This window comes from Castor canadensis, chromosome 1 (genome assembly GCF_047511655.1).
Source record: "Castor canadensis chromosome 1, mCasCan1.hap1v2, whole genome shotgun sequence".
Lineage (NCBI taxonomy): Eukaryota > Metazoa > Chordata > Mammalia > Rodentia > Castoridae > Castor > Castor canadensis.
Genome location: NC_133386.1, coordinates 106012827 through 106039536, shown reverse-complemented (window position 1 = coordinate 106039536; position 26710 = coordinate 106012827). Strand labels below are relative to the sequence as shown.

The 26710-nt window shown below is 34.5% G+C and overlaps 1 long non-coding RNA gene across 6 annotated transcripts in view; it reads left to right on the top strand.

The window, feature by feature from the left end:
- The window catches only part of LOC109676947 (uncharacterized), a 138657-nt gene extending 115998 nt beyond the window's left edge, over positions 1-22659 (top strand). For all 6 annotated transcript variants that reach the window (XR_012449979.1, XR_012449974.1, XR_012449975.1 and 3 more), the window contains 4 exons: positions 416-489; positions 3772-3819; positions 4935-5046; positions 10355-22659. This is a non-coding gene — a long non-coding RNA (uncharacterized lncRNA). The remainder of the gene's footprint in view (positions 1-415; positions 490-3771; positions 3820-4934; positions 5047-10354) is intronic.
- The last annotated feature ends 4051 nt before the right edge of the window (positions 22660-26710 follow it).

Sequence of the window (26710 nt, the reverse complement as noted above, 5' to 3'; positions counted from 1 at the left end):
GCTTATACCCTTAGAAGCAAATTCATCTTGAAACAGTTGAAAGGACCTTAGTTTAAATCACAGAGTATTAGCTCTGGTGATATGTATGTTTGAAAGCATGCTACATTGTCATAATACTAGCACAAAGTCAACAACTAGAAAGGAAGTGAGAGGAAGATATTCTAACTGAAAATATAGTTCCTAACAAGTCTTGGAAATGTCATTTCCTGGAAAGCAAAGCTTTATATAATATTTCTTCATTTATTTACCAAATACTTATTCTAATCTTTATACTGGCTCATGTGGAAGAATTAAAAGGTACATGTTTTAAAAAATTCTGTTAGTATATATTAATTATACAAAGAAGTTTCACTGTGATGTTTACATATATGCATATAATGGACTTTGATCATATTCATCCCTTCCACTCTTGCAGGTTTTTTAATATATATAAGGCTAAGGAAATGTGTCCAAAAGCTAAACAAGAAAACGCTCACATGCGATTGCCAGGTTAGTATTATTTTAAAAGTATATGATTTTAGCTAAACTATTTTTTAGGTATTTTGCTATGGACTACCCTCTAGATCTGGTTGTCAGAGTATAACACTATCAAATTTGAACTCTGAGACTCTAATGAACCCATGAAAACCTTATGAAAGCCTCAGTCAACAGGAAGCCAATGTCCTGTAACTAAGGCTTCAAAGAGACAAAACTGCCAACAATACTTCTGGTCAGTAAACACTGGGGGCAAAGGGGCTGCTGTCAGCAGGATTAATGGGAGGCTTCACCAATGTGCATTTCTATTAGTGACAGGCCTGAGTTTAGTATTGAACTGATATATACCAAGGTGCTTTACTGTAAATTATATAAGATATAGGACTTGATACCAAAGAATATAGGGAATAGAAATAGGTAGAGTGTGGCCAGTAAGTTGCTCAAGGTGGAAAAAACAGCAAAGGCAGAAAAACAGCAACATGTTTTTGGCCTGTTTGGCTGGAGCAAGTGTGTAAGTGGCAGAGAAATGGAAGACAGAAAGGTAGACATAGAGAAGATTGTTTTCAGGTCCCTGAAGATCAAATTAAAGGGCATGGAAACAACTGGAACTCATAAAGGTAAGAAAAGTAGGATGGAGGCAGAATTTTAGAAAGATTAAGTTGGCACTGCTTCTGAGATAGACTGCAGTGGGGTTGGGTCAAACTATAAGTAGACAAGCACCATAGTTAAAAAATGGAAATCCCAGCAGTGTTTCAAGATGGTGGCTGTGGTAGTACTAATGAAGATATTATAAAGGACTTATTGCTAGGATTCAGAGACTGATTGGAAGTGGGGTCTCAGTGTGATGTTTGAATTACAGAACTGAATCAAGGATAACAGAATCAATAGCTGGTCAGTAGGGAAGATAATGAATTTTCTTGTAAGTCTTTTGAGTTTGATTTGTGAATGTGTCATAACATAAAGTTTCCCTCACCTCATATAGCCAAATATGGGTCTGACAGAAGGTTCATTCCTCAATTTCTTGCCCCTTTTTTCTTTTCTGTCTCTCAGTAAGAGGGCACTTTGGCTGCTGTGGTCTCATTCATATCTCTATTTGGATGGCCTTGTTCTCTCTTTCTTATTGCATAATCAGCTGCCTGTAGAACATTTCTCACTTGGAAATTCTCACCCAAGAGCCCACAAATCAAACTTTTCCATGCAAAAGTATAACCACAGGGACAATTCCATCAAAGCAGGAAACCTGTAGAAGTGTTTATTATCTGTAAGATTCTTGCATTTAAAATACAGGTAAAATATATTTTTCAGGAGAAAAAAAAACACATCTCATGGTCATATCCTAGCAAGTTTTCTAACAGTACAGAAACAGAAACAAAGCAACAACACTGAATAAAATCTTTAGAGTGACATCCATATTGTAAGGCTACCTATAATTCTAAAACGACAAAAGTGCATTGGAATGCTTTTAAATCATGATATAAGACAGGTCTTTTAAATTCTCTCTGGTCAGAAGCCTGGCAACATGAGACACAGTAAATTCATTTTCAGTACAGAGGAAGGGCAGGGTGGGATAAAATGTGGCCATAATATCTCCAAGTAGCATTTATAACATTTTTTTTATTGAAGGACAAGTCAAGATGTGAGTTGATACAAGTTAAATGTCATTATCCACTCTAATTTCTTCAGACATTAGAAAATTGTCTACAAAGAAGCCAGTTATGCCTAATTCTGGAAGGCTGACATTTGTTCAAGCATATCAGTTTGACTGTCATGGTTGCTCACATAGTGTTCTTTGGCTGTTTCTTTCTGTTATTTGAGTCTAAATTAGGAGACCATTCCAAGCTTCACAGTCCTTTCCTTGGATTTCCTGACTCAGGGAAAAACTAAAATTTAATGATTTACTTGGAAGTAGTAAATCTGCCTATATCAGACAATGTTGTCTCAGGAGAAGACACTTTTAGTTAAGTAATGTAGAAAATTCTATAGAGCAATTTGTTTTGAAATAAAAGTCTTCATAGTGAAAATAGAAGGTACCAAAAGAGCCAAATAATCTGGGAAATTAGTATACTTGAAATCAAACTTTAGTGTATAAAACAAGTTCATTTAAAAAAGTTTCAAATTTACAAATATACAAACACTGCAATCATGAAGTAACCCATCATGCATCACAATGCTTCTTTTTTCAATTGGTCCTGCTCAAGTTCTGTCCATTCCCAAAATAAGTCTACATGAACTCTGGATTATTTTGGAAGGGGCTTGGGACAACTTAGTACAATTGTAATTTTTCTTCTCTGCTTGAAGTGGCCATTAGTCCTTATTCATTGCTCTTTGGCATAGAGGAAAATAACTCAAGCATAAACAATGAAACATATTTTTTAGAAAAAGAACTCCTACAGTTTCAGTGTTGACATATTTGTTTTTCCTGAATGGGTTTTTAATTTTTCTGTTTGCATTTTTCAATTGTTTGATAGTTTTCAAAGGTTCCACTTTAATAAGCTTCCCTTGAAGCTTTCTTCATGCCACAGAGCAATTTCACATACAGAGAACCATAACATCAGGCTGTTAAGTGGATTGAGCTACAGCAATGTGCTACAAATATATATGGAAAAAGTTAAAGAGGTGTGGCTAGCTTTGTTTTACAACCAAAATAATAACAAAAAGGAAAGGAAGGATGTGATGCACTGGAACACAGAGCTATCTTCAACAAAGATTTCATTATTTTTTTTCAAAACTGGAGAACAGGAGGGCAAAACAGGTCCTGTCTGGGCCGTTGGCACCAGTGGGAAGGAGGGATATAGGGAAAGGGTGTGTGAGGGTGAATATGGTGCAAATACTTGGTACATATGTATGAAATGCAAAAATGAGACCTGTTGAAACTGTTCCAGGAATGGGGGGAAGGGAAATAAAAGAGAATGGTGAAGGGGGTGAATTCAAGTATGGTATTTGATATATTGTAAGAACTTTTGTAAATGCCACAATGTACCCCCACCCAGCACACCAATAAAAAAAGGTTTTAAAAGAAAAAATGAACAATCACAAGAATTTTTTGAGGAGTATGGGAAAAAGCAAGGATAAAATTCACAATGACTGGAGCTACATCATAAAATTCAAATGCCTGCAAATTTGTAAAAAACTATATTGATCAAGAGCTCAAGGTAGTTATAAATGCCTATAAGTAGTCAGTATCTTCAGGAACCCGGTATAATAAAAAGATAGTTTAGCAGCAACATTTCCCTTGTTTTGAAGTGCTAAACAATATTCCCCAACTAATATACACACTGTTTTTGGTTTTCCTTCTAGCTGTTGGCAGTAAAGTCTCATCCTTTATTGGTGTGCTGGTACAGTGTGGTGAGTGGTGGAAAACTCCACCCCTGGACTCAGACATATCTGGCTATTTCACTCTCATTTACTACCTATGTGGCATTTGGCAAATGACCTTTGACCTAAGTATGACCTCTGACCTAAGTATGACCTCATGCTCTGGTTTCTAAAATGCTAGATAGAAGAGTACTTACCCCAGAGGGTTCAGAGGTAATTAAATAAGACAGGAAACACATTTAGTGGGGTTCCTGAAACGTGACACACAATCAACAAATGCTCTTTATTATTGTCGTCATTACTATCCTCCCTCCATTGCTCTTTATTTTTATTTTTCTGGCAGTACTGGAGTGAGCTCAGGACTTTGTGCTTGGTAGTCAGGGGTTTTAATACTTGAGCAATATCTCCAGTCTTTTTTTGCTTAAGTTATTTTTCAGATAAGGTCTAATGTTTTTGCCTGGGCTGGCCTTGAACCACAATCCTCTTGATCTCCACCTCCTGAGTAGCTGGGATCACAGATATGAGCCACTGTTTCTAGCAACTCCATTGTTTTTATGTGCTGTGATCCATTACTCAACCATAACACAGATATTATGAAACTTCTGGGACACCCTTTTCCTTTGTCAAAAGAGATAGGCTATTTTTTAATATATTCACTAGATTTTGAAATTTTCTCTCATGGGCTTCTGGGGTAAATAATGACTCCTACCCCATGACCTTTTCCTGGGCATGTTTCCCTCTTGAGCCATTCAAATACTCTCAACATGTAGTTCCAGCATGTGAATCACTGAGAGTTACTCTTTTTAATGAGTTTTGGATAAAGGATACATGCATTTGATCCCCTAAATTTGCATACTAGAGAGAACATCTGAAATCTTATTATATAGAAAAGTTTAGGCTAACATTGTGGGTAGTATGTTCTGGGAAGGCAGATTCCCATGTTTTGGAAGGTTAGCCATAATGCTGGGTAATAATAATGTATAAATAATGTATAAATAATAATAATGTACTTAGCTGACTAAGTACATAATGTTAATAATAGCTAAGTACATAATGTTCAGCAATCTGTGGCAGAAAGTCTAAAATACTTTCTTAGGCATCTTAACTTAAAATTTAATTTTCATTATGTTTTTCATTGACTCTAGATTGAAAGCAGCATCTTAGATCAATGAGCTCTGTAATCTATGTCAAGAGTTTCCTAGTGAAAGAAAACATGGACCAAAAAGATTGGGGAAAATGGCTATGCTACTATAAAATGTAAGTTAAACACTTAGAACACAAGTGAGATTTACTAGTCTCAAAACTGGATTCTTGATCTCCATGTCTTAGCCCTGGCCCCTGCCCCTCACCCCTGTGCTTTCTTCCTGGTTCTGCCATGCCATTAAATGACACTACTGACTAACGAACCAGATTCTATGTCAAAAAAGATAGCATGAGCTGGATGTGGTGGCACATGCCTATAATTTCAGCTACTCGGGAGGCAGAGATTTGGAGGATTGCAGTTTGATGCCAGCCTGAGCAAAAAGCTAGTGAGACTCCCATTTGAAGAATGTGCCAGGTGTGGTAAGTACATATGTGTAATCCCAGCTATGAGGGAGGCATAGGTAGGGGGACTGTGGTCTGAGGCCAACCCTGGACAAAAAGTGCAAGACTATCTTAAAAAAATAAATAAAGCAGAAGTGGTTTGGCACCCACCTAACAAGCAAGGTCTGGAGTTCAAACCCAATACCACCTCCAAAATATAGATGTTATTTTTGACATTTCCTGTGTCTTCATTCTCTCCTAAATGCAGTTCAGTCCATTATCACATCCTATCAGTACCACCTTCAGTACATATCTTAAATTTATCCACTTTTCTCTAATTCTACCACCTTCATCACCTTAGTCCAATCTATCTTATCTCATAGCCTTTTGACATAGGATTCTAATATCGTACCAATTTCTTTCCTTGCCTGTTTCCAATCCATTCCCTACCTAATAGCCAAAGAAATATTTTAAAGACACAAATATGGCCATGTGATCAAAATCCTTCCAAGGAGCCAGGCATGGTGGTGCACATCTACAATCCCAGCTCCAGAAAGCAGAGGCAAGAGAATTTTGAGTTTGAGGCCAGCTTGGGCTACATAGTGAAAAACTGCCTCAAAAAATATTTTCATGATTTACCCTTGTATTTAAAATGAAAAATTCCTGGCATGGTCACAAGCTATGCAGGATATGACCCTTGGTTCTTAAATCTAGCCTCATTTTGAGTCACCCTCTTCCTTTCACTGCGCTTAGTCACCTTGACCTATTCCTGAAACTCATCACATTCATTTCTACCTCAGTATCTTCCCATGTGGGGCTTTCTCAGCCTAGGGAGCTCCTACTGCATCTCTTTACCTGAATAAGGCTGCAGTCTCTTTTAGGTAATTTTTCCTGTCACATATTCAGAGAAGTCTTTACTAACAAGTCCCCAAATCAATGAAATGCAGGTTAAGACTTGTCTCCATTTGTCTCCACTTGTTTTTCATGGCATATGGCATAGTTTTATAATTAGTTATCTACTTCCTCTCTTCCACTTTAAACAAGTCCCATGGAGTCTGGGTTCTGATTTACTCCCTGTTCTCTGCTCAGTGCCCAGTCTACAGCAAGCACATGACAGGTACTGGTGACCAAGTGTGCAGACCAATTCTGACCACTTTCCTCTCACTTAAATTCTTACTTTCTCAGTTTTCTCAGGGAAGTTACCAGTTAGCAGATGTGTGGCAACTCACAGGGAAATTTTAATACCTATATAAGTAATACTCAAGAAAATGTTTGAGGCTTCAGTTAAAATTATTATTTCAGTGCCACACAGACGTATCTATTATCTTGAAATTTTATACTTAATTGCACTGTATAAAATATGAAATTATGAGATTTTACTAAATTATCATTTCCAAGTAGACACTGTGGAGACAATACAATTGAATAAGCAAAAAGCAATGCTGTAGCCCTTAGAAAAATTCCCCTAAAAACTCAAAGAGAAAAGAAAAAAATTAGCATTCAGGTATTTGAGCAACACAATTAATGCCATCACTGAGGAAATCATTGTTTATTACTATCTTTGATTGTATTTATTTACCTAAACTCTTGCTAGTAATTAAGAATGGTACTTTACTTTTAATGTTTATCTCTAGCTCAATCTTCCCAAACAGAAGAAACTTTTTAATTCCCATTAATGACTAGAAGACCCATTGCTTCTTTCCATATTTCACAAATTGGCAAGTATGAAAACTAATGTAATTAAAACCCCCACAATGATACCAAGTTAAACAGATATTCTGCAATCTACAGAGAAAAAAAATGTAAAGCTTCATTACAACATAATTTGGCAATACTTCTAAATGCTTTTGTGTATTTCATTTTGGTTGGAATGTCCCATTTTCTCAGTATATAAAAATTCATGCTTTGGTTAACTATCCCACAGTATTGGGAAATTACATTTACAATTTATATGAGTTTAAGATAAAGCTTTTCTCTATTTACGTTTGGTATTTTGGAGTTGTTGCTAGAAAAAGAAAACTTGTTTGCTTTGACTCTTTAAATGGCTTCTTTAAGAACTGAGGCTATTTAAGACATTTTTTCCAGATGATAAGAGCATATTTGGAAAAATGAGATTAGAACCTTTTAACAAAAAAGGTGTATTCACACAATATACATATATGTCACATATTTATAAATGAATATATGTTGTGTATATATATACATACAATGCATATATAATATATACAAAGAAAACAAGTTTATGAAACTATTTCCTTGAATATGAGAAGAATTTTAAAACTTGTAAAGGCAATTTGTTTTCCTAATATAAAACTGATGGCCCATACAAAAATTTCAGCTCATGAGAACCTTTGGGGCCTCTGGCACCTGGGGGTGGAGTCCTGGAGTAGCAACTATGACTGAGGAGAAGTGAGGAAAGGCAGTGACTGCTGGCCAGGTGGACCATGGAAAGTAAACTGAACAAAACCTAGCATAAAACCAGGAAAGCCAGGATTTATCTCCAGGCTAGAAAATTAAGGTTTGCTAACAGTTTACATGCTAATACTGTTAAATATTAGAATAATTCTCGTGACAAATAATGGGATGTCTGGTATAGTATGAAATTTAAAATCCTGAAAGATATAAGTAGCAAAAGAATTGGATTTTTTTCTTTCAATTGTGAAATAAAGGAATTATAGAAGTAATCACTAAGGTTCAGATTTAAAATTCTGTTTTAAGTCAGTAATAGAGGTAGATGCCTGTAATCTAGTACTCTGGACCCTGAGGCAGAAGGATCCTGAGATCAAGGACAGTCTGATACATAGTGAGATCCTATCTCAAAAATAAATTAAAAAATAAGGTTCTATGTTTCTTTGATATTGTCTTTGCAGTTTGGGAAATAATCTCATATTCAGCTGCCAAATCTGAATATACTATTTATAATCTATGACCTAATCTTAAACTAATAGGTGCAGTTTTCTTTGTACATATTTAAGGAAGTAATAACCTCCTAAAATGTGATGGTGACTTGATAAAAAAAATTGGCTAATATTTGTAGATTTGGTTATTGAATATCTCTCAGTTTTCTTATGTGATGCTTTTAAATTCATACTGTAAATTTCTGTCTTTTATCTGGTATGTGAAAAAGCCTTCTGTAATGGTTATGTTATTTTTAATGCATTTAGTTTAAGGGTTTAAAATCATCTTCTATTGGCAGTTATTGTATAATAAATAATTCAGTTGCTCTTCCTCATTCCTGGTCCTAGAAAGAAACCTTAAATCCTTGGAATTTCCCAAGTAACAGGAACGTCTTTGTTATTAGTGATAAGCCTCTGCAACCATATGTGTTTTTATACTAACAAGAGGACTCAGGATGAGATTTGGTCACATCAGAAAGACCAACTGTGTAATTAGACAGTTGTGGTATCGAGGAAGTGATATCAGTCTGACCTCTGAGGAAAGAAGAGCTAGAGAATGACTTCAATCACGTAGCCAATGAGTCAATCAGTCACACCTTTGTAATGAACTCAGTGGCTTGTATCTATAATCCTGGCTGCTTGGGGGGCTGAGATCAGGAGGATCATAGTTTGAGGCCAGCCCAGGCAAAAAGTTAGCAAGATACTATCACAATCAGTAGCTGGAAGCAGTGGTGTGCACCTGTCATCCTAAGCTATGTGGGAGGCTGAGGTCATGGTTCCAGTGTAGCCCAGGGAATAAAGTCTGAAGGGCCCATACTGATGGAAAAAAAATTGAGTGTAGTAACATATACCTCTCAAAAAGCAAGACACTATCTCCAAAATAACCAGAGCAAAAAAGGATGGGCATACAGCTCAAGCAATAGAGCACCTTCTTAGCAAGTGGAAAGCTCCGAGTTCAAATTTGCAAAACCAAAACAAAACCCTCCTGAATTTGAGGCTTAACTGAGCTTTGAACTTCCCTGGTTGGTGATATATTCATATTGTTCCAGAAACCTCAGTAAGGAAATGCTTTTTGTCTTACAGTTTGGTTAATATGAAGCATGCTTACAGTAACAAAGTCTTGGACAAAGGTATTAATAATGTGCTCTTTTGAAACAGAATAGCATTATGGTAACTTGTAAAACAGAACTGAGACCTTATCTTCTGAAGTTACTTATTTCTGAGTGTATAATCTTCAATTAATTATATAATGAAAAAAGAATCTCATTCTTTCTATATTCAAAGATAGCCAAGTCCATGACAACTAAATTATCAGTGCATCAGGTGTCCTAGAGTTAGAGAATAGCTCAGCAGCAGGAAGAAAGCAGAGTTCAGGAGTGTTGGACTCAATCAAAGTGCTGCACTTCACAGATCATAGGATCTTGGACAGGTTGTGTAACTTCATCAAGTTTCTATTTTCTCACTTACCAAGCAGGGGTAATATGAATAATTATTTCAAATATTGTAGAGAAAGAAAGATATACCAAAAGCAAGATAGTAGTTGTGTCATTTAACGTTCTTTCACTCAGTTACCATTATTGTGTCTCCCTTTGAAACAACAAATAAAATATGTAAATAAAAGTAAACCTAGAATACTTCCACCATACTTTTGGATCAAACAACTCATAATTCTTATTTAAGGGTGATTGTTTCTAAAAGATATACTATTATGATTAAATTTATCTAAAAGAGCTTTTATTCACAGTACAAATTTCTTCTGGCAAAAGTAATAAACATTATGTATAAAATGGGAGGTAATGAACACCCCTGGTATACCATAAATTTGATAAAGCTATAGCAATGATATCTGCAAAAACCCTTCCTTGACACCTCATATTCCCTTTCAAATACTCCTGCAAGTGAGTGGTTGAATTCTTGGATGAGTTTGAATGGTATTTAATAAGCAAATGCATGAGCACATTCCAGAAATAAGAGTTAAGCTAAGAATTCAGTAGTAATACTGAAAAGAGTCACAAAATGTGCATACACTCTGCTTTGACCTTCATTTTCACTTGTCAGATAAAAGTTATTTGGGGTGAAGTGACAGATTCGCTCCCACTCTTCCCTAATATGTAATTTATGTTAGGTCCGTTTCCATTTAACAGGGCATGGTGTTTTCTTCTCTGAGAGTTCGCTTCAGAAATTTTGAAGAGTCATCATATATTTGTCAAGTGCCTCATAAGTAAACACACCCCTAACGGATGCGCTTTTTGAGAATACTCAAAAGAATGATGTAAGCACTTGTACTTTGCACAGGCTAAGTTGATTGTGTTTTGAATTGCTAGGATTTATTCAAGTAAACACAAGAAGAGAAAAGCAAAAAAAGAAATTTATGAAGATTTACTTTTTATAGCATGGTGACATAACTCAAAACTATCTGGAGACACAGTGGGGAATTAGAGGGTTTACTTGTGTAGCTTTCTCAGAATTTGAAGCAATGAATTTTATTTGGGCCTTTGGGGTCTCTCAGAGTTAATAAAGCTGTAAACAATCTAGTGGCAGCCTCAAATTCTCAGAGTACTTTGATACACATTTCATCTTTCTGAAAATATATAAGGCTGATTAAACAAGGAATCTGTAAGTCTACATAGCACTAATGTGAATTGAAGTTTGATATTCCCGAGAGAATGGAAATATTGGTGATGATGTTTGTTTGTTACAACCATTGCTTACCCTCTGGTATGTGTAATAATCACCAAAATAGTAATGCTTGAGGTGGTGCTTGTACAAATACAAGAAATTATATAAATCACACATAGTTATTTATTTAAGATAAAAACATTATAAAATGTCATACTATAATACCCTGAATTTGTCTTAAAGGTGTACCATGTTAGAGAAGTAATATCATTCTTATGAGGTTTGTTTAACAGCAATTGGTAGCAGTAGGATAGAGGCTTTCAAATAGACCAACTATGGTGGTGACATGGGTGATGGAGCTTGACTTACAGGAATAAATCCCTTGTCCAGCTTCTACTGGCTAGTCAATCTTAGGAAAATTACATAAGTACTCTAAGGATGTGTGGAAAGAAGTAAACACAATGTCTAATACTTAGAATTCCATAATTTCTCTTTCTATACTTTTCTAGGAGAGACAAGAATCTTGCTTATCGAAATGCAAGTTTCTATTGCAAGTAGGGAAGACAGAATTATAGAATTTTGAGCTTTACAACATTCCCCGATCTGATCATAAATTCAAGGGAAAGAATGGGGAACTAGGGAGATGAGTCTGGAGGCTGCTATCGTGATCCAGGTGTGGGATGAAACATTTGCAAGTGAAGTGGGGGTGAAGATTTTTAATAAGGAATATAAAATGATAAAAAGAAAGAAGTGATAGAAATCATGGAATGACTGGGAACATGGAATGGGAGACATGAAAATTCGAAGTTGACCCAAGATTAGCACCTGTACAGGATCCACTCTTACTTCTCCTGTGCCACAATTTACATCTCTGCTCTGTTCATAACCATTTCTCAGAAAACAAATGGCCCCTCCATTTTAGGTAAACGTAAAGATGGAAAGAACAATCAAAATTCAGGAGCAGCACACATGGCTCTGGAAATAGACCTTCCCCCAGCCCTGTACCGGCTCCAGCCCACAAGTAAGAATTTATAGGAGGATTCATGAAGGCTTTTAATTCACTTCATGTCCACATAAATTTGGGCAGCAAGGGACTATTTTCATATAGCACATTTGTTAAATTTATCTCTCTTTTTACAAAACCAGTTTAAGTCACCAGAAACATGTGGCTCGAGATGAAATTTAGCATATCTGTTTGAGGAAAAAGGGAAAGGAATTGAGGAATACTTTTCTACAGTATCTTGTTAGGAATTTCTATGAAATCTTCCCATAGAATAAATAACAGGGCAATATGAAGAAAAATTTATAAAGGAAAGGATTCTAAGTCCTTGGGGATAATTAAAACCACTTTCAAAAATCTAGTAATGTATCAAGATGAGAAGAAATTCTGTGCCACTGTAGATAAAGGTGGGGGAGGGGTGTTTTTACATAGGTGAAATGCAGAGATTTTAAAGAAAAAGCAGCAGTTCATGTTTCCAAAGTTTGAAATAAGTATGCACAGATAGAACAAGTTAGACTCAGGCCTCAGTGTTATTAATTAATTAATTTTTGGGGGCAGTATTGAGGTTTGAACTTAGGGCCTCATGCTAGGCAGGCGCTTTACCAGTTGAACCATTCTGCCTGCCTTCTCAATGTTACTTTTGACCTGTTCCCTTTTGCTTCCTCATTCTCTGTCAAATAAAAAGCCCCATCGAATCTATTTCAAACCCACATCCACTGATTACTTCTGAGTAATACAGCTTGTCTGCTTTTCCCTATCGTTCCTTGCTTGTCTCCATCCTTATCACTCCATTCTAACGTTGTGGAATTTTATCATCTGTGTGGAAGCATTAGCACTCTGGGGAGGAGATGACAGTGTCACCTTAGAGTTCAAAATACTTAAAAAATACTTAATTCTGGGATTGGCAGAGTGGCTGAAGTGGTAGAGCACCTACCTAGTAAGCATGAGAGCCTAAGTTCAAACCCCAGTGCCAACAACAACAAAAATCTAATTCTGAAAACAATTAGACATGATCTTTCAATTTAGGAACATAGATTTTAAAATATTTTGGCAAACAAATAGTTGTAAAACAATTGCTACTAATACATAAGTGGAATGCAGCTAAAAGAAGTAATTTCTTCTAAAGATTATAATTATTTCAAAAAAGGAGAAAACAAATAACTGATAATATAAAGGAATGCTAAGGAGAATAAATACCAGAACAAATTAATTTTCCAGAATTTGCTAACTGAAAATATCTCTGATCAGCTGGAAATAAATTTGCCATATTCACACAAGTGAAGGGGGAGATTTGAAGTACTTTGATGATAGAGTAAAACAGTAGAATATCTGCTTACCTATTCTACTTCTACTTTACCAAAGAAAAACAAGATATTTATGATGAGTTAAGCATAAAATTAGATGAAGAGGTAATGATATAAACCAAAGTAATTACAAATTATTTTAAAATTTCCAGGCTTTTGCTTGGGCTGGCCTGGATCATGATCATTCCATGCATGGCTGGAATGACAGGTGTGGCCACTATGCTGTCTTATTGTTTGAGATGGGGTCTAGCTAACTTTTTGCCTAGGCTGGCCTCAAATTGTGTTCCTCTCCACCTCCCAAGTGACTGAGTTTACAAATCTGAGTGACCACGCCCTGCTAAACATGTAGGTTTGATATGAAAATACTTTCATTAATCGTAAAGAAAGCAAATAAGAAGATTCATGAGTTGAAAATATGCCAAACTTTAAAAAAAAACAACATAAAAAGAGAAGAATGATAGGATTCTGGAGTCTGTAAATCAATGAGCCTAAAGTCAAACCCATAAAACTTAAGATTGCTAAAGTACTGATTGAGAAGTAATAAAGAGGACAGCAGTAACTTTGAGGAACTATTATATTTATTGCCTTATCATTTTCTTCCTTCCTTTATTTGGGGGGGCAGTAGTGGGGTTTGAACTCAGAGCCTGTGCTTGCTTGGCAGGTGCTCTACCACTTGAGTCATACCCCAGCCCTCTTTTTTTTCCTTTTTGCTTAAGTTACTTTTTACATAGGGTCTTTCACCTTTTGCCCAGGCCAGCCTGGACCATGATCCTCCTATCTATGTCTCCAGGTGGCTGAGATTACATAAACTGGGCACCACACCTGGCCCAGGTGATTAGTGGTTGTGGTGAGGTCTTGCTAACTTTTTGCCCAGGTTGGCCTCAATCATGATGTTCTTGATCTTTGCTTCCTAAGTAGCTGAGATTACAGGTGTGAGTCACCATGCCCAGCCCCTAAACAGTCCTTTTAAAATAGTTCTAAAGTGGTATCAGAAAAATGTCATACACATCTTCATTCCTGATTTTATAAAGGCTCCCTGTGACATTTTTTGTTATCCTTATGGATATTAGTTGAATTAAACAAATTTGCAGTTGATATAGCAACTACTGGATCTATATTAATTTGTAATAAAGACTGTTGCCCTCTACAAATCTCTAACCATGTTATGCTCAGTTTTACCAATAATGATAAAAATGCAAAAATCATAAAAAATAGGAAGGACACAGAGCTAGCAAATATATAAAGACTGTTATATAACAATAATCTTTATTGGGATATTTACATACTGTAACACTGAATATAGGACAAATATGAAACAATAAAGTGACAGTTGTAATCTCAAGACTTGCATTTAGTTAGCAAAATCAATTGAACAAAAAAATTAATACCAGAAGGCATAATAAAGAGCTCATTGTCAGAGATCTGGCAAGCACAGTTATGATGCAATGGCTTAAAAATTTAATGTGATATTTAGCTACATTAGTGGAAGTAAAGTACAAGTGAAAATAAAAAGTATTTTGCTGTTTTCTGCTCTCCTAAGACCATCAGACTTCATTGGGGCAACATATATTGGGAAGAAGGACAAGTTACAAATGGTACAAGTATGGCAACTGGGATGATGAGAAGTTTGAAAATCAGTTGCTTCAAGATACAAAACCTGGAGTGAAGCATCTTTAAATGTATCAATCATGTCTTTTTATTTTCTACTGATTTGATATCTGGGACCTACTGATCCTGGAGAGATTCTTGCTCTAGCTACTTCTTGGAGATAACATAGTCTTGCCTGACTGCACACTCTTCATATGCAAATCGACCAATCCAGAGCTTCTACCTCAGCCACCAATTATTCCCCTGCTCTAATCACCCCAGGGTCATGGACCAAGCAAATAAGACACCTCAGAGCCCATTGAAAGCATTCAAAGTAGCTGATCCTAAGCTGCTTTCCCTGCGTTTGCCTTCCCTTCCCTCCAGAAACCACATTTTTGCCTTGTTTCCTCTGCCTCCTGACCAACTCCAGTGCCTCTCCAGGTAGCCCTACATAATACTGCATGCCTCTTTCTCTGGGTAACTGCCAATAGCAAACCATCTTTTCAATGTTAGTCATTTCCTGCCTGTTGGATCATCCAAATGATAACAAAAACTGCATTTTAAGATCATAATGAATAGAATTTTAAGAGTGAAGAAATATTTATTTATTTTCATCTAATAATCATTTATTGAATACCTACTAGATGCCAAGTATCATTCTTCCTAGAAGCTTATTTAGATTTCATTTGCTGCTCTTTTGTGATTTCCTTCATGATTACACTGATTCTAGTTCTTTCTAAATCCTAAGATTGCTGATTATATTTAGCCATACTCAAAATAGTTACCAATCAGCATGTTATACTATTGACTAGTCACAACTGCTGGCAGATGAGGGTTGAAGACTGGAGACAGTTTCTGGGCCAGGTTCATTTCGTTGCTGAGTAGCTGCAAGGTTTGGGACATCTTGGGGGAGGGTATACAGTGATAGTGGCATTAGGGATAGTAGTATTGTCACATTTTACATTGTAAATAGCTAGCATGAACATACCAGCCCTCTTAAGTTGAATATTAAACTTGATAATATATCCTTTAGTCTCCTATCTTATCTCTTGCCCTTCATTTTGTGAAGCCATTCATTTTATGAAGTAAATTTTATATATACTTTGGCCATCCTGCACTGTGTAATGGCCAGTGTCTTTCTTAAATTGTGCTGCCTAGATTACTCTGGAAATGTCTACCAGAGTAATCTGAGTGGACTCTGCATCCTGGTTGGTACTCTCCACTTCTATTAAGACCACTAAAATTACACTCTGTATTCAATATTAATAAAATGAAAGTATAGTGTGCCTTTTAATAAAATGCTTCACTGAAATAAAAATGATAGGATTTATTGCTTCTCTAGCTAGCAAGAAAACTAATTGAAAGATTATCACATATTTCTTAAATCATCAAGTCTTTCAATATATTTTAAATTATATTTTGGTATTATAATCTTTATTTCCATATTGGAAAAGTTAATGTGCTTACCAATCTAAAATGTTATATATTTGGCCATAGCATCTGCTAAACTTGGAAAAGAAGGAGGAAAAGAGCCATTATTTGAAAAATGATGATAATGCAATCAAAACTATAATCCACAGTATGACTTCATGTTTTCAGGAACTTGTTACACTATTAAAAATTTTTATAATATTGTCTGAAACAATGTTAAATATTATCTGATACTGACAAAGAATTCTAAGAAAAAAACTCATTAATTATTTTATCATTAAAAATTAAACTACTAGATTTGCCACAATTTAGGTACAATTCTTCAACTGAGAGTATTTTTTATTGATAATTTTACTTTTCTAGGGCTACCTTCTCTTATTTTTGAAGCTGTGCAGTAGATACTTCAGACACTGTGGTAGTTCAGTTATCAATGTAAAATTAATCTTTACTTCAGAGATGGTACCTTTCAAAAAAAGTCTCCATTTAAAATTTCAGTTCAATTCTGGAGCTAGTACTTATTTGATAACTAAATTTTTTTTTAGAAAAAAATCAAACTCTAAAGCTGCATTCCCTTTGATAGTTGCAATCATCAAATGCAAGTTTGCTTAAGCAATTTGTTTGATGTTCCATACTAAGTTATTATACAGAGCTTTGAAAACTAAATTAAATGGGCATCAAATTCCTCTGTGAGTCACATGTGTCCACATTGTGCAAGAGGATAATAGGTCAGAAGTATTTTTCAATACTCAATGAAAATGACAGGTGTTTGGCTATAGATAGTGAAAGTAGGGCCTAGAGTTTCAGATCATAGTCTCAGATTCTTAGTTGGAAGGAGACTTTAAACATTCTTTAACTCAATCACCCATTTGAATATTGCATCCATGACCTTCATCCTTGGTTTGAACACCTATTTGTTCCAAGGGCAGCCCAATGCTTCTTGTTCTTTCATTGGGAAACATTTATGTTCATTTAAAAATTGAGAGCCTCCAAGCTGATGGAGAAAAGCAGGATATAAACTAATTTAGTAATGTAACAGCGAAGGTTTTCCTCCAGAATAGTTTCAGCTGAATTGGAGTAGTTTCTATATCAACTGGTAAATAATATTCAATCATGTGGAAAGTTACTCTAGAAATCCAAGGGAAAAGTTGCTCTGTAACTTCTACCTCAAATTCTCCATTTCTCTTATATTGCCAGGATTACCAATAAGTAGGGAAAGCTACACTTAAACCTGTGAATTGGGTACAGGAGGCTAGTGGGGAAACCCAAGTGGCACAGTTTCTGTAGAATCACAAGACTTGAATTTCTGGTTTTAATTCTGTCACAAAGTAGTTACTGTATTTCTGTGATTCTCATACATAAAGGAAAAATAATTGTACCTAGAAAGAAATATAGGAAATAATACAGAAATATTGTGAGAAATGAAGGAAATAACACAAAATATAGAGAAACTTAAACAATTGGTCTTTTCTTATTAGACCTTTAAATTTAGCTGCAATGCAATTTGGAGCTCTAACGCCTTAATGGTAAGTAAGTCTTAGCTAATGCATGTTTATAAATTGTATAAAATTCAAATTAAGGAAATCATATCAATACAAAACAAACTTTTAAATGTACAGATTCTGTCCCTATTACCAGTTACTTTAAACAACTCAAGAGCCCAGGCAAAAATTGAAGATGATAGCTTATGATATTAAATATAATGATAATAAAAATAACAGCTGCCATCTACTGAAAGTTATGTGCTAACTGCTGTTCCAAATGCTTTATGTATACATTCTCTTTTATGTTGTAATGGCTGGGGACTAGCTAATCCAGGACTCAGTCTTTCTTCCTTATCTATCTTCCCTTGACCAATAAAAAATCCATTGATTTATATTTGATTAAACACTAAAAATACATTTAGTCTTATTTCTGAAGATGAGGATCTTCATCCTTCATGACTGTTCTCTGCTGCCTCAAGCACCATAATCTGGTTTGTCATCATGTAGTTAGAAGTGACATTCCTAAGCAATCTCTGCTTGCACTTGAATTAGGAGGATAAGAATTACCAGATTTTGATTTAGAATTATTCTTTCAGTTTATGATGAAATTGTAAAAAAACACATGTAACTCTTATATTCTTAACATATTTGCTTTCAAGTATTAAAAATTTTAAATATGAACACAATATTGGCATCCATTGACTCACTCACATGATAATAGAACACCTATTTTTCTAAATACTGTTTGAGTTGTAAGGGATAAAACAGTGAATGACTTGTCTTTTTATCAAACTTGCTCTGATAAACTATTTTTGAAGGCTACCAAAACAGCAACAAAAATAACAAACCTTCCTGCCTTCTCTCACTATATTTACATATTTTCTTCCCTCACAAATTCCTTTCTCTTTTTCGTTATGGATTTATGTAGCAACTTCACAAGTAATCTCCACATCATCACTTGGTGATTAATATTTCTAAAATCAGCAGTGTTAAACTTCTGCAGATAACAGAATCAATGCTTGCTGTACTGAGATAGAATTTTTAGTACTACTGCAAATTGCCCAATTTTATATGGTATTTACTATCTTCAGTTTTTTGGGAAAAAGGTGACTTTTCATCTTACAGGAGTTTGTAATTTGTTTCATGATATAAGTTTAGACAAACTCTATTCTTACTTTTTGTACAAGATATCAATCCATAACAAGGATGCCCTCTAAAATGTTTATTTTGGGGAGTAGATTAAAGTTAAAAAACAAGCATGAACTCCTGATTTTTTTATGTCTTTAAGAAAGAACAATAGAGTTTATGAATTCTAATACCTTCTTGTATAACTTTGACTATAGTACCACAAAGGTGAACTACTCAAACTTAAAACTTTTACTGTGAATTCCCCTGGTCCAAATCATAAATCCTTCAGTATAAACAATATACCTTACTTAAGCCAACCAAATGTTCTATCCATATAACATGTATGTTTGGAATATCTTTCCATTTCCTAGATGGAGTCTTCATTGTCTTGTGACCACTTCATGGTCTCTTTCCTGGTATTTTACTTTAGTCTTATTTCACTCCAGTTTATCCCGACACATAAATTTTACTCGTATTTCAAGATGTACCCAATGGCATTTCCACAAGAACTCATCCCTTACCACTCCCAATGACACTTCTTTCTCGGAACTAAGAGTTTTGTATTTACAGTTTGACACTAAATCATGGACTATCTCATTTTGTTGGAGATTTGATCAATGTGTATATTCTGCCTTTCTAGTGCAGTAGGAAGCTCTGTTTGGACAGTAGATAAGTCTTATGAGCTCTGTCCATAGTGTTACAGTAACAGTTTTGCATCTTGTGAAGTCTTTTAAAATTAGACCCGTTAAAGCATTAACATGGTGATGAGCACCCAATACATGCTCACGAGCCTCAAACTGAAAGACTGCAATCCCAAGATCTTCTTAATGATCAGAGAGAAAAGCTGCTTAGAGAGGGCCAATATGCCAAAGTCTCAAGGAAGTTTTTAATATGAAAACCTTGTTATTTCTCTTGTCAGTATAGGGTACTTCAATGCAGTAGTCAAAGTAAGGTACTTACTAAGGCAAACTTTTTGTTGAGAAACATCTGCTCTACCAAAGATGACTCATTATGGAAGAGGTGAGGCTGCATGTGACTCCACATGTGCAGAAACCACCAGAATTCATCCACAGACCCCAACAGACAGTCATCTCCTTCATTTTCCTCCTGAGTTCCTGCAGGGGAAAATTATTATTAAGTTAATTGAGATTACATCTGTCTATCTATCTATCTATCTGTCTACTATCATCATCATCATCATCTATCTGTCTATATTAAAATATGTACATATCATACATGCTATGATATCATATGTGGTATTTATAAGACACCATTTATATTTTCTTACATATAGTTGAGCTTTTGAACACAAAATGAAGCAAAGGAAAATCTGTTAGGGAGCAACCAGAGAAAGGACAAACATTCTAAAAATGTTCAACATGGATATAAACATCATTGCGAGATGGAAATATGTAACCATTCCCAGGAACATCAGCACTCTTAACTTTTAGCATATTTGTACAATTTGTAGTTTGGAGAGAATGGGGGCAAGTAGCAAATGTAATCATGAGAATATGCCTGCCAAAAGGAGTGTGAGAGTCTCATTAATAAATCATTTTGACATGGTTGTATGTGCAGTCACAACAAAATAATTTCATGATTCACTTGTGTCCCTCAGCACACGATATAATTTAAGTCAGTTATTTGTTGCAGTTTTCACACTGAAAATAGGCCCTTCTAAGTTTGTTTTTATATCAAAAACAAGGGAATATTCCTAGTAGTCAATGGAAAGGTATAGGAAATGTATATGAATATGGTTATTGCTCATTAGTAGGGAAGTCTGATTTTTATTTTCATGTACTTCTCACAAAAATGCATTAACTCTTCAAAAGTTAAAATTAATCAAATAAGATAAAGGTTTCTCCTGGAATAAAGTCTTAACTATTATGACACTACGGCTTTTCTCTGTCCTTAAGAATTAATTTTTAAAAAGGTATTTTTTAATAGTAAAAGGAATTATTCATTTAGAAAGGAAGACCATGTACTTCAATTAAATTTTATAATATCTAATTTGGAAAGACTGACAATTAAATTTTTTATGTCTTCCCACTCAAAAATTATTTTTTTCTAGTCCCAGACAACATCAGCTACAGCTTTCTGGAAGCTTTCATAGTATACAGATACCAAGAACCTTCAAACTTAACCTTAGCTTCTCCCTGTGTTCCATTTTCTCTGGCTTATATAGAGAGAGCACTTTTATTGTAAGGCTGTGGGACATATTCAAGTAAAAAAAAAAAGGGCAAGTCTTTAAGAGATAAACATGAAGGAGAAGGACAGCTGGAGTCATTTTCTAGCATTCAGTGTTTGGCAGGAAGATAACTCAGTTGCCAGGAGTTTTTCCTTGTATTTCTTGGGTGAGTTTGGGTTGTCTTGATTTTGTTCCTATGGTTCTTCCTATAATGACTCTCTATTATGGTTTGATATGAAATGTCTCCATAGACTCATGTGTTAAAGGCTTGATCCCCAGTGTGGCATGATTTTGGGAGGTTTTGGAGTAAGAAAGTCACTGGGAGCATGACAGTGTCATATGTTTGTATTTGTCACAGTGATGAAAAGTCTAACACACCATCTCTCAAACAGTCTAAATATTCTGTTTGTTCTTGATCTTGCCCTGATGATTCCTCATCTGCATGTTAGTTTTCTTTTCTTCAAAGAATGTCAAAGAATATAAAATAATCAATAAATAATTATTAAAATAATCAATTGAAAATAGTATATGTTTAGGGCACTCTTTTATTTTATTAAGTTCTTGGGTCTCCCTATCATAAAATTTAGTAGTATGATGGGTTTAACTTTGCTATAAATATGATGGAACTTCTACACATAAAGAGGAAGTTCTCATTTCATGTATCTATGCCAAGGTAGTAGAACTTTACTCTAAGTAAAGTTAGAATTACTTTACAATAGCTATCAAATTGTGCTTTCATAATTGAGATTACCATAAGAACAGCAGCTTATTTGATCATTAGACAAAGTTAAATTATGATTATGAGATTCCCAATTGTTAATCCTTAAAAGTAGAAAAAATGTATTTTATATAGTAATCTAAGTAATTCAGGGGAATAAGTCTTTTAGAATTTCTTACATTAAGTTACTCTTAAAACAAAAACTGAAATCAATAACCAAAGACATGTAATTGTATGACTATATACATTGTATGTATTATACATCAAATGACATGAATATACTTGAGCCAAGTCTCATGACTCTGTAACTACCATGGAAACAAACAGAAATTCACTTACTCCAGAAGTGCAATATTACTTCTATCTAAAAGTGAAATTACTATTTGTTACTAATGTGCATATGAAAATTATATTGATTTTGTATATAGGTAGAATTCTCACCAGGGAAACTTATTAAACCCTTGAGGAAGACCATTAAATAAATATGAAATAATTCAAGTCCATATTACAAAATTAAAAATTTGAAAAGCATTTGAAGTTATAGAAAACTATTTGATAAACTTGTTTGAGTATATCAGTTTCAAAAATTATTTGCATTCTTGTTTAGATTACACATGTACAGATGACATAAAATACAAGAAGTTCAAAAGTAATACATGAAAGTAACTCTTTTTCATCTTTGATATTCAATCCCCAAATTATCTTCTTCATCAATACCTGCTAAAACTAGTTCATTATGAATCCTTGCATAGATATCCAGTGTCTGTATTAATAGCTGTGTGACAGTGACCACATTACTTAACCACCCTTAGTTTTATAAACTTTAAAATAAGTTTCCTATAGTTACATAGATTACATCCCCTTTTATTTTCATGCAAGTTGTAGCATGTTCTAATCTCAAGAGCTCTTTCTTTATCAGTTACATTTAAGATAATATTTGCTTTTTAATGACTGAAGACTATGTCATTACAGGATAAATAACTATATGTAATCTTTCTTTTAACTTCTGAAATATTGCCTGATTCATTCAATACTATTGTATTCAGCTATCCTCAGTAAGATAAAATATATTTGAACAGATTATGTTTTGAAAAGAAAATTTAAAATTATTCTTAATATTTTAGAGTGATTTTTTTCTTTTGCAACACAGCAGGGTCAAATTTCATATGGTGGTCTTATTCCATATAGCTACTTACAGTTCAAGGTGATCTTACTACCACTAGCTCATTTGTTCATTAATTCATTTTTAATAGACACTGTTATAATTTCTGCTATTACAATAATAAAGGTTTCATGGGAAATCCATTTTAGTATAAGAAGAGACAATGAAATAATTATAAAACAAACTCCCTTCAACAATCACTCATAATGAAATCCTGAGTAGCCTAGGGAAGGAAGGGAGGGTCCTTAACATAATAGAGTAGTTACAAAATATTTTATTGCAAGATTCCTCTTGAGAACAAGAAGAAATCTGTTGAAAGATTTCCCACTAAGTGAAGAATAAGTGCTATTACCATCATCACTTTTATTTAAAATTGACCTGAGGCTAGGCTTGGTTGCATAAGCCTCTAATCCCATTACTTGGGAAGCTGAGACAGGAGACTCATGACTTCAGGCCAGCCTGGGCTATATAACCAGACGTGTTTCAAAAATAAAATAAAATAAACTTCTCAAGATCTGAGCCAGAGTCAGTGCAATCAGCCACAAAAAGAACAAAATTCATAAGGTCAGCAAAGGAAAAATAAAAATGCCACTATTTACAAATTACACGATAGCATAAGTAGAACATGTAAAAGAATGAATAGATAAACTATAGAATTAGTAACTAAATGTAGCTAAGTTACTAGATACAGCATCAATGCACAAAATCAGTTGTATTTTTAAATGCCATCAACAAAAGAGTGGAAAATTAAATAAAAACAATACACCACTATTGTACTAACAAATTAATAAGTGTAACTAAAGAAGACCTAAATATATCCAAGTACTTGAAGATGTAACATTTAAAATGCCAATTTCTACAAATTAATCTATAGGTTTAATGCAATCTGAATAAACATTCTTGCAAAAATTGTTCTCAGATATTGGCAAGCTGATTCTTAAAATTTATATGAAAATGCAAATGGCCAAGAATAGTCAAGTCAATCTTGAAGAAGATGAATGAAATTGGAATTATTATTGAAGACATATTATTATTAATTATGAAGTTACAGCAAATAAGACATTGTGATGGACACAAATAGATCCAACAGGAAAGGAAATCCACCAAGAGTCCACATGGATATGTTCATCTAATTTGTGATGACACCACAGTGCAGTGGGAAAGGACAGACTTTCTAATGCTTGGTGTTAACTGGATACCTTTATGTTAAGGAGAAGGTATCTGATACATACACAAAAAATATTCCAGATGGAACACATATTTATAAATTTTAAGAGGGTAGAAAAATATTTTCATGATCTATGAAATGCAAAGATTTCTTAAACAAGACACAAAAAGTTGACCATAAAGAAAAGAAATAATAAATTGGGCAACATTTGAAATATTTTGTTCAAAAATACCAATAGGAAAAAGAAAAGAAAAGCTAGACAGTGAGAGAAACTATTTGCAACACATATAATTGAGAAAGCATTCATTAAGAATATATAAAGAATTTCTACAAATCAATAATAAAAACCAGCTTGGAGGCTGGGGAGGAGAAGAGGTGGTCAAAACACTGCCCTTGATTTCTGCATCCTTCTCACCTTTGATAAATCCTCTGAAGTCATGGACAAATCTCTTTAGTGTCTACTTCAAGAAGCAGATGATATTCATTCACTTCCTGGGGACAGGGCCTCAAGCCCAAATAACGTTCTTGATGCAGTTATATATGTAATCATTGGAGAAATACATCAGTATCTTCCTCAGTTGCAATAGTCTGGACAGAGGTTCTCCTTGGGTAATAGTCCTCAAAAATGTTGTAACTCAATCTACTGGTTGGATCAGAGAGGTACTTTAGAAGGAGAAACATCATTTTGATATTGAGATGAATATCACCAATAAAAGGAGGGTACATGAGAACATTATCAACAACAAACAACATCATGAAAGGCATGCTGTTTTCAAACAGTACTCCATTTCACTTCCACGGTAATTCAGGAGACCATTCTGGAAAAGTAGCTGAATCATCCATGGCCTCTTATTGCTCCTGTAGGTCACTGGCAGTGTGTATTTACTGATGCGCTTGAAAGCCCTAAGATTCTCACTATGACAGATCACAAAGGTTTGAATTTAAAATCTATAATATTGCCCCCAAGCAAGACTGTTATCCTGTCTTTAAAAGCCTTGAAACTTGCCCATTGACTTGGCCACTTGCAGATCAAAGATCTTTCTGGCATTCATTTCCAGAACTTGGAGGTTTCATCCATAATGAAAATTTGTTCTGACAAATAATTTTCCTCCACAATCAACTTGTCTACTTTTCAAACATTCTTCAGCAACCTCACAGACTCACCACTCACATTTTTACATATGTAATGAATAATGATTCTTGAATCCTTCAAACCACCCAAAAGTAGCAGTAAATTAAACATCACAGCCTTTGGGTCCAGGCTTTTCTCTCTATATCACAAGCAAATGTTATGTTTTGACCATGATTCTCATGGTGTGGGGAAGGATACACTTCTGTGCCAGGTCATTACAAATTTCTCCATAGATGATGTAAGCTTTTCTCCAGTTTTTGCTAGTCTCATTTCCTTTAGTACAGCAGAATGCTTAACAGGCTGTCATCACTTTTTTCTTACTCTTCAAGATAACAGACTATGGTGCAATGAGACATGCCTGACACTGTGCAATAATCATCACCAATTTTCCACCTGTGTAGTCCTTAGTCACTTTTAATCTCATTTCCAAGCCATTCAGTAAATGTGACCTATTACTGTCAACATTAGCAGATTTTCATGATGTAAGATTAAATCAACACAAGAAAAAAGTGATGCAACCAAGAGACATGATAAACACAGAATGCATGGAACCACTTCTAGCATGGCATATTGTTTTACAGTAAACTATTTTTAATACAAGTAGAAAGGACACATTTTAACTAAATAAAGTATACTATAGTAAATGCATACAGCAGTAACATATTTGTAATTGTTATTAATTATGTGATATACATAATCATATGTGCTATACTTTTATAAGACAGGCACAGCAGTAGGCTATAAACATATAATGTATTCCACATCATAGGAACTACAATGTCACTAAGCTACAGTAATTTTGGGGCACCTTTAATCTGGGAACACAGTAATATATGTGGTCCATTGTTGATCAAAAGATTATGCAGCATATGACTAATTCAATATTATCTACTATTAACTATTACTATATGCATTATTAGTGTAAATTGATTTGCTAGAGTACTTTTCACATTAGCAAGCAGAACCTACAAATATCACAAAAGTGCATGGATTCCTGAAGATAAAGGAAATCTTAAAAAGAATATGGTGGGCAGCAAAAGCATATTTAGCCTCCTGTAACATTTTAACCAGAGCCATCAGCTTTGTGTGTATGAATCAAAATTATATAATCCCCTATTGTAGTCATTTAAGCAAAGAAATACACACTTAATCCTCTTAGGTCAAACAGATTACTTGGAATAATCCTTGCTACCAAGGAAGTCATTCCACATCCCTTTCAGTGCCAGAATTCTATACTGAGGAAACACACATCCATTTATTATCTCTAAAACCCAACAGAAAATAACATTTAATCAGGAATGGTAGCACTGGTAGCATGAACGCAAGCACCTGCCTAGCAAGTATAAAGCCCTGAGTTCAAACCATGAGCCTGTCAAAGAAATTGAAGTAAAAAATAATAGAAATCTTCTGGTACTTTAGAAACAAGGTAGGCTTTAAAGACAGTATTGAAATGGAAAGCTTTCTCTATTCCCTCAGTCTTTTCCTTAGCTCAGGTAAATTTCTGAATCTTTGAGCCTGTTTCCAAATAACAAAAATCTTTCTTCATGAACAAATGCTAAAGTTATTAAAAATAAAAAGCAAA